The sequence below is a fragment of the Lolium perenne genome, chromosome 1, assembly GCF_019359855.2.
Source record: "Lolium perenne isolate Kyuss_39 chromosome 1, Kyuss_2.0, whole genome shotgun sequence".
In the NCBI taxonomy this organism is placed as follows: domain Eukaryota; kingdom Viridiplantae; phylum Streptophyta; class Magnoliopsida; order Poales; family Poaceae; genus Lolium; species Lolium perenne.
In genome coordinates, this window is record NC_067244.2 from 96816200 (window position 1) to 96827564 (window position 11365).

The 11365-nt window shown below is 44.5% G+C and overlaps 1 long non-coding RNA gene across 1 annotated transcript; it reads right to left on the reverse strand.

Moving 5' to 3' along the window:
* Positions 1 to 7766: 7766 nt before the first annotated feature.
* Positions 7767 to 9809, reverse strand: LOC127297774 (uncharacterized). Its single transcript, XR_011743779.1, has 4 exons — positions 9497 to 9809; positions 9311 to 9407; positions 9069 to 9145; positions 7767 to 7963 (listed from the first exon to the last, which is right to left on the reverse strand). It is a non-coding gene; the product is annotated as an uncharacterized lncRNA (long non-coding RNA).
* Positions 9810 to 11365: the final 1556 nt, after the last annotated feature.

Consider the following 11365-nt stretch of genomic DNA (forward strand, 5'->3'; position numbering starts at 1 on the left):
TCTCTTTATGGTGGGTCGCTCCCTCTCCTCTCATCTCACTATGGATGCGGAGTTGTGCCCTCGCTAAAGCCTTCGCATTATCCGCGATGATTTGGCTAGGAGTCATCGGGCGCAACTCGAACTTCTTGCCGTTGACCTTGAAGGTGTATGTGTTGGAGAGTCCATCATGTATAGCCTTCTTGTCATATTGCCAAGGGCGGCCAAGCAACATGTGGCACACCGTCATGGGTACCACGTCACACTCGATGGTGTCCTCATAAGGGCCGATCTTGAAGTTGACGGTGACGGTATGTTGTATCTTGACGTTGCCCTTGTCACTCAACCATTGGATATGGTAGGGGTGAGGATGCTTGCGGAGAGTGAGGTGGAGCTTCTCACATAACTCGGTGCTCGCAAGGTTATGGCAACTTCCACCATCGATGATGACCTTGATAGACTTGCCACCAATTCCGGCACGGGTTTGGAAGATGTTGCACCGTTGTTCTTCCATATCATGAGGTTGTGTGGTTAGCACCCTTGTGACCACAAGTGAGGGACTTGGGTCATGCTCACATAATAGAGGATCTTCTCCACTTTCTTGCTCATAAGCTTCTTCACTTTCCACGGCGGCTTGCACAAGGGCTTCATATTCATCTTCATCAAGAGTCTCGATGTCACCATTCTCCATAGTGATCATGACCTTGGTGTTCTTGCACTCAAACGACTTGTGACCTTGGGTGCCACACTTGAAGCAAGTGACACTAGAGGGTCCCGTGGATGCCTTAGAGGAGGCGGTGGAGGAGACCGTTTGCTTCATGCGACTTTGGATAGTCGGTTTCTTGGAAGGTGTAGAGGAGGCTTCGGCCTTGGCACTTGTAGCATAAGGAGTTGAGGAAGTAGGAGGGGTCGATGTAGCGAGCTTGGAGGAGAAATAGGACTTGGCCTTGGAGTACTTGATGCCCTCAATCACTTGGCGCTCGGCCTTCGATGCTTGGTGGACTAGCTCAACCATGTTGGAGTAAGGTTGGAACTCGACAATCCTCTTGATGGGATAGGTAAGGCCATTGAAGAAGCGAGCAATGGTTTGCTCCTCGGATTCTTGGATGTTGGCTCGCATCATAGTGAGCTCCATCTCCTTGTAGAACTCCTCAACGGTTTTGGTACCTTGCTTCAACTTTTGGAGCTTGTTGAAGAGGTCTTTCATGTAGTGCGTTGGGACAAAGCGAGCATGCATCTCCTTCTTCATATCTTCCCAAGTGTCAATTGGAGGTTCACCCTTTTCTTCGCGAAGAGTGAGGACTTGCTCCCACCAAGTGTTGGCGTAGTCTTCAAACTCGAGTGATGCCATAGCCACTTTCTTGGCACCGGAGTAGTTGTGGATGCGGAAGATCTTGTCCACCTTGAGTGCCCATGAGAGGTAAGCTTCGGCGTCGTCTTCACCTTTGAACTTGGGCATGTTGAACTTGAGCTTGCCATACATGTTCTCTTCATCCTCCAAGTTTCTTCTACGAGGAGGGGCGCCGTCCACTCTTGCGGCTAGAGGTGGAATAGGAGGTCTTCTATGGCCAACCATAGCATTGGGTTGGCGGTGGAGTTGAACACTTGCTTCACTTGGTTCACGGTGAGGATGTGGTTGAAGATCTTGTCGCGGTTGAGGACGATGCTCAATGTTGGGTCTCTCATCTTGATCATGGTGAAGCTCTCCTCGTCCACGTTGGTCATGGCGAGGGTGGCGACGAAGATCTCGCCGAGGTGGATCTTGGTTTTGGGGATGGCCATCACGCCCATGGTGAGCATGGCGATCCACTTGGTGACGATCTTGTTGAAGATCTTGAGCTTGTGGAGGACGCTCATGTGGACGAGCATGGCGATGTATTTCTCCACGCCTAGAGTTGGAGCGAGAGTCTTCATGACGAGCATGTGAGCGATGAGGTCGATGATGGTCTTCATGCCTTGAAGAAGAGCTTGGGGACGAAATGCCACCATGAGAGTAATGGTCTTCATGCCTTGAGGAGGAGCTTGATGAAGAGGAAGTAGAGCGGTGTCGACGATGGCGACCCAAGTTGGTGATGGCGCGCTCGAGGCTATCCATGCGCCGCTCCATGTTGGCATCATTGGCCGCCATTTGGCCATTCAAGTTGTCCGTAGCTTCACGAAGAAGGGCCAAGTCGTGGTTCACGGTGGAGAAGTTGTGAGCCACTTCATCGTATTGCTCATCGATGCGCGTCTCGAAGAGGGAGAGTTGCTCCTTGAACTCTTGTCGTTGCGTCCATAGGTTGTGTTGAGTAGCCAACCTCTCGGTGTTGCGAAGGATCTCTTCATCCCTATTGGTATCTCCGTTCCTATCCATGATGGAAAGACAAGAACTATGTTGTGTATGTTAGTGGAAGGAGACTACCTCGCACTCTTACCAAGGTAAGATAGTATTGAGGCAATCCACCAAACCGAAAGCAAGATCAAGTGTATCGGGAACACACGCAAAACCACACGCAAAAGCTAGCAAATATGGTGTTAGGCGAGTGTTGTGGAAAGCCAAAAGACAAATCCAAGATCGAGTATGTTGTCAAAAGTGGGTGAGGTCCAAAAATCCAAATGTCAATGTGAAGATCACTATAAACACGGAAAAGATGTGGAACACACACACGAGATAAGCGGGGTTAGTGCAACCAAAAGTGAGCGGAAAAGTGTATGTATAAGTGCTCGGTGTCACACTAACACAAGGAGAGCCAAAGCTTTGGTTGCAAAGGAAGAGACAACAAGATTCACACGTGGCCTCTCTTCTCCTATCTCTCTTTGCTTAAAAGCTTTTTCTCTTTTGTATATGGCGGCACTTGCACTCGTTTGTATCTTTGGTGGCACGTGGACACTTTGTATGTATGGGGTATGGATGTATGGATATATGGATGTATGGATGTATGGTGCTACTCGCACTCTTTTTGTGTTTTTGGGGCTTTTTGACGCACTATGTTAGCGTTAGCCTCGCTTTTGCTATCTTGCCACACGAGTGTTTGCTTGGGTGCCTTACTCAACGCGACACACACACCTCACAATGCGGGGCCACGTGCAATGTCTCGCAACACTAGACAAGCAATGCTCGATGGGATAGATCGCAAAAGGAAGAGGGGTTACAAGGTGAAAGCTGCAAGTTATACCTGCGATGATGGTGGTGGTGGTGGTGGTGGTGGAGATCGCCGGAAGACGAGGTCGAAGGAGGGGGCGAAGATGCGCCCGGTCTGGGGTCCGGTTGGACCGGCTCCTGGACCGGCCTGTCCGGTTGCCGCCCGGTCAACCGGGTTCTGTGCTGGCTCGTCCGGTCGTGGGCCCGGTTGACCGGGTCCGAAACCGGATTTCACGATTTGGAGCTTTCTCTCTCCTGTTCTTCCCCAAACCAAATCCAAATCGACCAAAACGAAGGGAAACGATGGAATCGGAGGCTCAAAGTTGGGGAAATAGTAGATCAAGCACAACAACACCAGATCCACGGACCAAAACCACTCAAAACGCAACCAAATCACAGATCGGTCAAAAGGCAATTTAGGGCTATTTTTGGGGATTTTTTGGAAAATTTTCTAGGAACGAAATCGGGTGGGTGGGAGGTCAAATCCGCGGTAACCAAGAGCTGCTGATACCATATGATGAGGTCTAAGACCCCGTGTGTGGCCCGATCTCGCGGATTGACTTCGAAACCAAGGGGGAAGATGGGAAAACGCGAGGAACACGAAGAACACGGCGATGAACACGAGGAACTCCGAGACTCACGCACACACACAACCCGATACACCCGATGCTTACCTCCGTGGCTCGATGGACCACGCCAATAGAATCTCCGAGGAAGAGACACGCGGTAGAATTCCCCGGGGAGAGATTGGGATTGGAGAAGAAGAGCTTGGTGAGGGAGAGAGAGTATCTTGTACTAGAATCTCACTCAACAAGTTCCAAATCAACAACCAAGGTGCCTTGATTACAGAGGGATGATACCCAAGGGAGACTAAGCTCAAAGTTAGGTTTGAGTTCAAAACAAGTCTGAAGAGCTAATGAGGGGTCCCAGCTACTTATATAGTCATACATGGCCAGCAAGGGCGAACAGGTACGCGAATGGATAAGTTAAGGCAGTTTGGTGGGGCATTCTCGTCAGGTCCGGTTTGGGGCCGGTCTGACCGGGCCTGGGACCGGGCCGTCCGGTCATGGGTCCGGTCGACCGGGCGCAAACCGGGAAACTGCGAAGTTTCCGTTCGTCGTCCGGTACGAGGGAGCTGTCCCGGTTTGCGCCCGGTCGACCGGGCCTATGACCGGGGCGTCCGGTTGTAGGTCCGGTCTGACCGGGTCCTGGACCGGCCAGCGTCCGTCTCTTCCTTGGAGCGCTTCGTGTGACGTTGGCTTCGGCTTCATGATCATCTCCATGTCCAGTTGCTTCTCTCCTTCCCTTGACCTTGGCGTCTCCTCCTCTCCATGGTCTTGACGCGCCTTGTACCTAATGACACATAGCACGTCGGCATGAGGTAGCAATCCCTCCAAAGGGGTACCAAGATCAAGGGTGGTGAGGAGCGAGTTCACCTCATCATGAAGAGCTTTGACTCGGGCTCGTGTCATCGGTCCACTTGGGGGACTTGTTGGTCTTGGTGTGGAGGTGACCGAAGGCCACCCCGCATCATAGGGGCTTCTATTTTCTTGGCGTAGTAGAGACGCTCCAGCTGATCTTGAAGGTATTGGCTTCTGCTTTGTTGGCGTAGTAGAGATGCTTCAGATGACCTTGAAAGTAGTCGGCGTAGATAGGGGTCTGAGTTAGTTTCCCTGACGGTTGAAAAACAACTGCTAACGGGTTTAGAGTTAGAGTCTTTCGTTAATCTACCCAACTAACTAGCAGTTAGCAATACATCGGCGAGGCAAACTTTAATCCTATCACTGCATGTGACACCCATACAACCATAACCAGAGACAAAATACCACTAACAGATGCTACTGGTATTTTTCCTAGATGCACAGTAACAAAACAAGATCAACACAATTGGAATCATTCAAAAATATTTATTTTTCAATTTTTGAGACTCAAAATACTAACCAGAAACAATGATCAAGTTTTATTTATTAAAAATGGCACAAAAATCCTAAAAATACAAGGTCAGTGGCATCTGAAATATAATTCCATACTGGTTCTAGTGAAATTGGAATCACATCAATCGGAGCTACCAAACTATTTTTATTAGCAAAACAGTACACTGGCAGATTTCCATTTTTAATTTCTGTTTTACTAATTTTAAACAATTAAAAAGGGCGGGAACGTCTAAATAGCAAGACATACATGCACACAACAAACAGATACAAACACTCAAGGTAGCACACTAGGGAACTACAAGCAATCATCAAACCAGACATGGTACTCTAAGTACCCAGAAATTCCTAATGCGCGGGTTTATCTCAATCAAAGCGATTGAGTTTGTCCTATCCATCCTATTGGTTTGGGGCTGGTCACATATGTCGACGTCTTCATATCGTCAGCATCAGCTTCAACTTGGATCCTTGTAGCAGTTGGTAGTGAAGGGGTCGGGTGTTGAGTCGTTGATGTTGAGGCGGAGGAGAAAACTGTGTAGAACTTCTAGTCTCGACATCCCGCAAACATGAGGTCTTCGAAGAGGTAGCTGTTGAGGTGCTCCTGAAGTCGACATCTTCTCGTGGCTGGCCTAAAAATTACTAGTCAAGAAACTGAGGACTTGATCCCAGACAACTGCAAAAAGTGCAAGTCCACGGAGGAACAAGGTCAGCTCCATGACAGACTTTGGTGACAACCAAAGTCATGATGTTATCATCCCTATATGTGCACGGCTGAGTGGGCATCCAACCTTCAATAGTTGTTGTTGGAGACACTTGAGACTTCCTGGAGGGTCGATCCATCTTCGACTTTGAGTCTCTGGGTCTGAGTTGGGGAGATCGTCCAACAGGTAAGTTTGAAGTGGATGAGACAATAGAGTAAGAAATTTCAAACCATTTTATAAAGCGGAGAGATAAGAATTTAGAAGCTTTGAATAAATAAGAGGAGTAGAAGCTATACTTCCGACTGAAGAAACAACTTGTTTCATAAATAGTTTTCCCCAAGTAATGGTTTCCTAACTAACGTCCATGCTAACTAAGGTCTCCTACAGTCAGGATAGCTCTGATACCAGCTCTGTGGGGACCCCGGACTAGCTGTCCGAAATTCCCTGTTATGTATACAGTTCACGATCCCATGATCAGTGCGCCGTGAACACATAACCGAACTGATATCAAATTACACCATCCATTACAAAGCGGAATAAGAAAATTACAACATGGTCACATGACCACTACTTACATAATAGCCGCGAAGGGCTTAACTAAACATCAGAGTAGCATCATCACTTCAGCAGCGCAGTACCCAAATCATCTGCCATAACCCTACAGGCAACTGACTGGGAAGACGTTCCTAGCTCGCATAGACGTCGCCAACTCCTTCTTCATCTGTCGGGTTCCTTCAAGTCTGGCCAAGTAAATAGCCAGGGACAAAGCCGTGAGTACATTTGGAATTGTACTCGCAAACCATCAAGAAGGTGAATACAAGTCTAACTAGAGAAGAAAAGAGGGAGAGAATAGTTTCTCTTATGGATATAGCATGCAAGAGAAGATCAGTTTCTCTTGTGGATATAGCATGCATGAGAAGATCAGTTTATCTTGTGGATATAGCATGCCGGCATCTCAAGTGATGCGGATACTATGGTGTTTTCAAAGACATCATGCTAACCTAATAAGAGGGAAGGTAGCATACCGCCATCTCAATTGATGGGGACGCTAGGGAAGTCCTATGACATATCTATATCTTTATTGAGGAAGAGTTAGCATATCGCCACCTCATTTGATGGGAATGCTAGAGAGATCCTATGACATATCTATATCTTTATTGAAGAAGATACTTCAAATGATACCTATGACATCTCTATATCTTTATTGAAAAAGAGTTCCTCTTCATGAAACACTAGGAAAGAGTTCCCCACTTGGTCTCAGTTTTTCCACGACCATCTCCATATGGTCAACACACGCCCTTTTTCCGTACCCTTCCGGTACATCCAACACAACACTTTCTTTGCAAAGCATTTGTCAAAACAAAACTCAAGCCCCGGTTAAGTATGGCCATTTCAACTTGTCCATGACCGCGGACGTGGCTATTCGAATAGATTTGACTCTGCAGAGTTTGCACACTTTCCCAAACATCTTTATCAAGATTCTTTGCTTTCATAAACCATACACTTGGGTTATCTCACCCAAGGTTTTCATAAACATTTACAACAAGGTAAACCTTGAGGGGTTCCCAACCTAAAGTTTCATGAGTTGAACTACTATTGCACTACGGCCGAGATGAGAGTCATCACGCCATAGATGGTGTGAAAAGGGGTAAAGGAGTGGATCATACTTGCTTAGGGTAAGCATGTACTATGACCACACAAGGAGGATTATACTTTCAGATTTGTGGTGCTAAAAATATAACTTAGATAGTGGAGTATCACTATCCAACATACTCTTCATTGGGTACACGGCATACTCCTCTCAAGTTGAGAATACACCAAGATCATGACATTGATACCTCTATACTACACAAGTGGTGGGTGTGGTGTAAGTTACTATCTTGAGATGGAGCATGCTCAAGTCGAGCATACAAGATAACCAAGAAGAATAGCACGGCCATGATACCATGCATGCCATAACACAAGGACAATAGTGGAGTATCACCAATAGGGAGTACCCCACTTGCAATCACACATAGATGACATAAATAGAGAGAATAGCACACATAGAATTAAGGTGCTTTGGACATCAACAAATGACATCCAACTAGACACCGAATCAGAGATCAAAAGATGGCTTGCCTTGGCTTATTTGTCCCTGGACTTCTTCAACTCCATCAATATAAGAATCCCAACAACATAAATAAAATCCTCGTCCGATTCCACTTCTTCTTCTTCTCCGGAATTGTTCGCATCTATCGCCGGAAAATATAAAAGGAACACAATCAATCACATTGCATCAACAAGACAACATTCATCAATAAACAACTAACCATGCAGCCAAGGTATAACATACTAAGGACCTATAGATACCACAAAACAACTTTAAGAGTTTTAATTTAGAAAACCCCATTTATTTACCTAGTAAAGGTATGAGTGCATCACAAATTAGCAATTGGTATAAACCAAATATCCCCTGGTAGATAACACCATAGAGATGACAAATGCATTAGTTTGGCATCAAAAACATGCACATTATAATTTGAAACATTTTTGGAAAAGCGGACAATCATTCTCTCTATTTTATAAAGCTTACAAAACACTACACAAGAATAGGAAGCAAATGATATGCCCCACCATTTGAAAACTTAAGCAAAACAAAAGAGCTAATGTTAAATTGCAGAGGTTTTGTTTTGCAAGCATAAAACAAAGGTTGCCCATCTCTACTAAAAAGAGTTGGTCAAGGGTTTTAAATAAACCGAAAAGTTTTGCTTCAACAATGCATGTCACACATATACATTACTAACAGCAACAAATATGTATTAACAGAGAATAATAATATTTTTTCTAGATGGCCAGTACTAATACAAGACTAACCCAATTTGAAACACCCAAAAATATTAAACCTATAATTTTAGGAATTTCTTGGAATCTGACTGTAGAGAAAACAAGATCTGTAAGCCATAAATTGTAGAAAAATCCTAAAAATATGAGTCCAATGGCATTTGAAAGATATTTAAACAGAGAAGCAAACACAATTGGATTTGGGTTCAAATTGTTTCTGAAACTCTCACAAATGGATTTACAAGTTTACTGCATGTCTGTACCATTTGCTTTCACTAAGGAGTTGCAGAACAGATAATGGTTTGAAACTTGTTTGAGATGATTAAGAAAACATTCAGTAATCCTACAGAATTGGAATCACTCAATTAGGTTCAAAAATGGATTTTTGGTGATTTAAAAGCTAACAGCCATGTCTGCAGATCACACAGAACAAGTTTAATTCACCGAAAATCATACACAAATCACAAAAATATGAGGTCTGCTGCATCTGAAAGGTATTGAATAGGTGGTTCTTACCCAGTTGGTTTCATTCAAGAATTCGTTTCCAATCTCCTGGTTTAATTCGGCAAAGTCAGATCTGACCAGATATTGATCTGCGAACCATTTCAGTTTCAGCAGGTCAATCGAAGTGAAACCACTGCCAAAATGAAGGTATTGAAGAGGGCTTTCACCCACAGTTGAGTTTGCTCAAAAAGGTTTTGTAAAACGGGATGAATCTATCAAACTGTGATTCTCCATGTTTACAGATCTTTATTTACCGTGCAAAATCCGTAACGAATTTGAGGATGATACCAACGCCAAGTTGTAGATCTTTTCAATACCTATCTGTGGAACTTTGAATCACTCGATTTGGATCTGCACACGAGATCCGGCGGATTTTACAAGTTCGTACCAGAATCTGAAACAACAAGGTAGCAGAAATTACTGCAGGGATTTGGACGAACTTTGCTCTAGAACTTCAGATCTGAGGATAGCTCAAGCTTCTCCATGCTTGGACCAACATGCACCTGCATCAAGATCCAATATTGTGAGAGGAGAAAGGAGAAATAGGGCTGGATTCATCAAAGATTAGGGGAGAAGAGAGTGAGAGGGATGCTCTCATGGTGAGGGGAAGCTTGAGGGAGGGGGAGAGCTTCATCTTGGTGGCTTTCCATGGCCATGGCCGGCCATGGAGCTAGGATGAGCACCATTTTCGTGGGGGAGAGGTAGGAGAGAGTTATGAGGGTGTAGATAAGGTGGAGGAGTGAGTGGGGAGTGAAAAATGAAGCCAAAGGTGGAGGTGGTGGCCGGCCAAGGAGTTTTTATAGAGGGAGAGGGGGTTGGCTGCCTCCTTTGTGATTGGCTAAGGTGGGTGGCTTTCCATTTAGTGATTGAGTTAGGTGGGAGGCAAGACTTGTAAGAGAAGAAAGTGGAGATGAAGAAATTTCAGCTCATGCATGCCAAAATCTTGTCATGGCCGGCTACTACTTGACATTACAAGAGGACAAGCAAAGTGCAATGCCCTTTCATGCATGTCGGCCAAGTTGAGTGTTGGGGATGATTAGCCAAAAGTGGCTTGGTGATGTATTCAAATTTGGGGGAGAGGTGATAATAAACATTGGTGCCTATGTTGAAGAATAAAGTACTTTGATCAAATTGTCAAATTGGCCAAGAGATGATGGGGGTGATGGTGGTGGTTTGGACGATGGTAGATCAAGGCTATGAAAGATGGTGAGTGAAGTAACCATATACTCACAAGGATGAATATGGTGACCTAAATCATCAATCATGAGGTCAATGTGATAATGGAAAAGAATAGAGGATTGAGATGGGTATGATGAAATATAAGTTGCTCTTCAAATGAGAGGTCAATTGGGAGTGATTTGAAGGTATCAAATGATCATCCATTTGATCAAGAATTGGAGGATGGGGGAATACAATGTGGTAGATCAGAGGTGTGCATAAGATGTGCAAGTGTTGCCATTTGAAATAGAACTCATTTGAAAAGTATTTGAAACACCTCAATTGTCTAGGGACAATTGGGAATGAACTCAAGTGGAATGGAATTTTGAAAATGTTGAGATAAAACTAGTTGGAACATAGGGGTTCAAAATATTCTACTTACTTTCTCAAGTAAAGTAGAGTTTTTCTCCAATGTAAAAATAAGCAAGAGGAAAAAACAAGAAATGGTATAGGTATCATAAACAAGCCTTTTGATAAAAAGAAAGCAAGATAGAAAATAATGTTTTAGAAACCAGTACTTGGTGGAAATGGGATGAGAAAACAAAACCCATTTCAGTTCCTTGTTTTCCTTGAAGAAATATCTTGAAAAGAGTTATAAAACTAGAAGTAGTTTTGTGATCAAAACTAGAGAAGGAAAACAATAGGGTTTTTGAGGAGGGAAAACTAATTTAGGGAGGAGTGTTCTCAAGGGTAGATGGTGGCTACAAAATGTACCCATCATTCCCACTCTTGGTTTTGTGAAGATTAAACTTGAATTAAAATAAAAACAAGAAGCAAAAGAGGAAGAAGTGATCTAGTGCTGAAACACTGGATAGGGTATAAGATCAAGTTGAATATATGAGCTGAAAGGATTGACTGAGACATGAAAGACATGGAGATTGAAGAGGGTGTTGCATAGATGAGATCCGTGTATTGAGGCTACCAATAACAGTTGTGGTTGCTTAGAAATTAACTGCCAAAGTCTGGACATTTTAAGCATGTCAACACAGATGGTCGACATGGCCTCAAAACCAACAAGGACGAGTGGGTATAAGAGAGGGATGTAGCTAGGGGTAGATGATCCCAAGTTTTGAATTAAGTATGATTGAGCT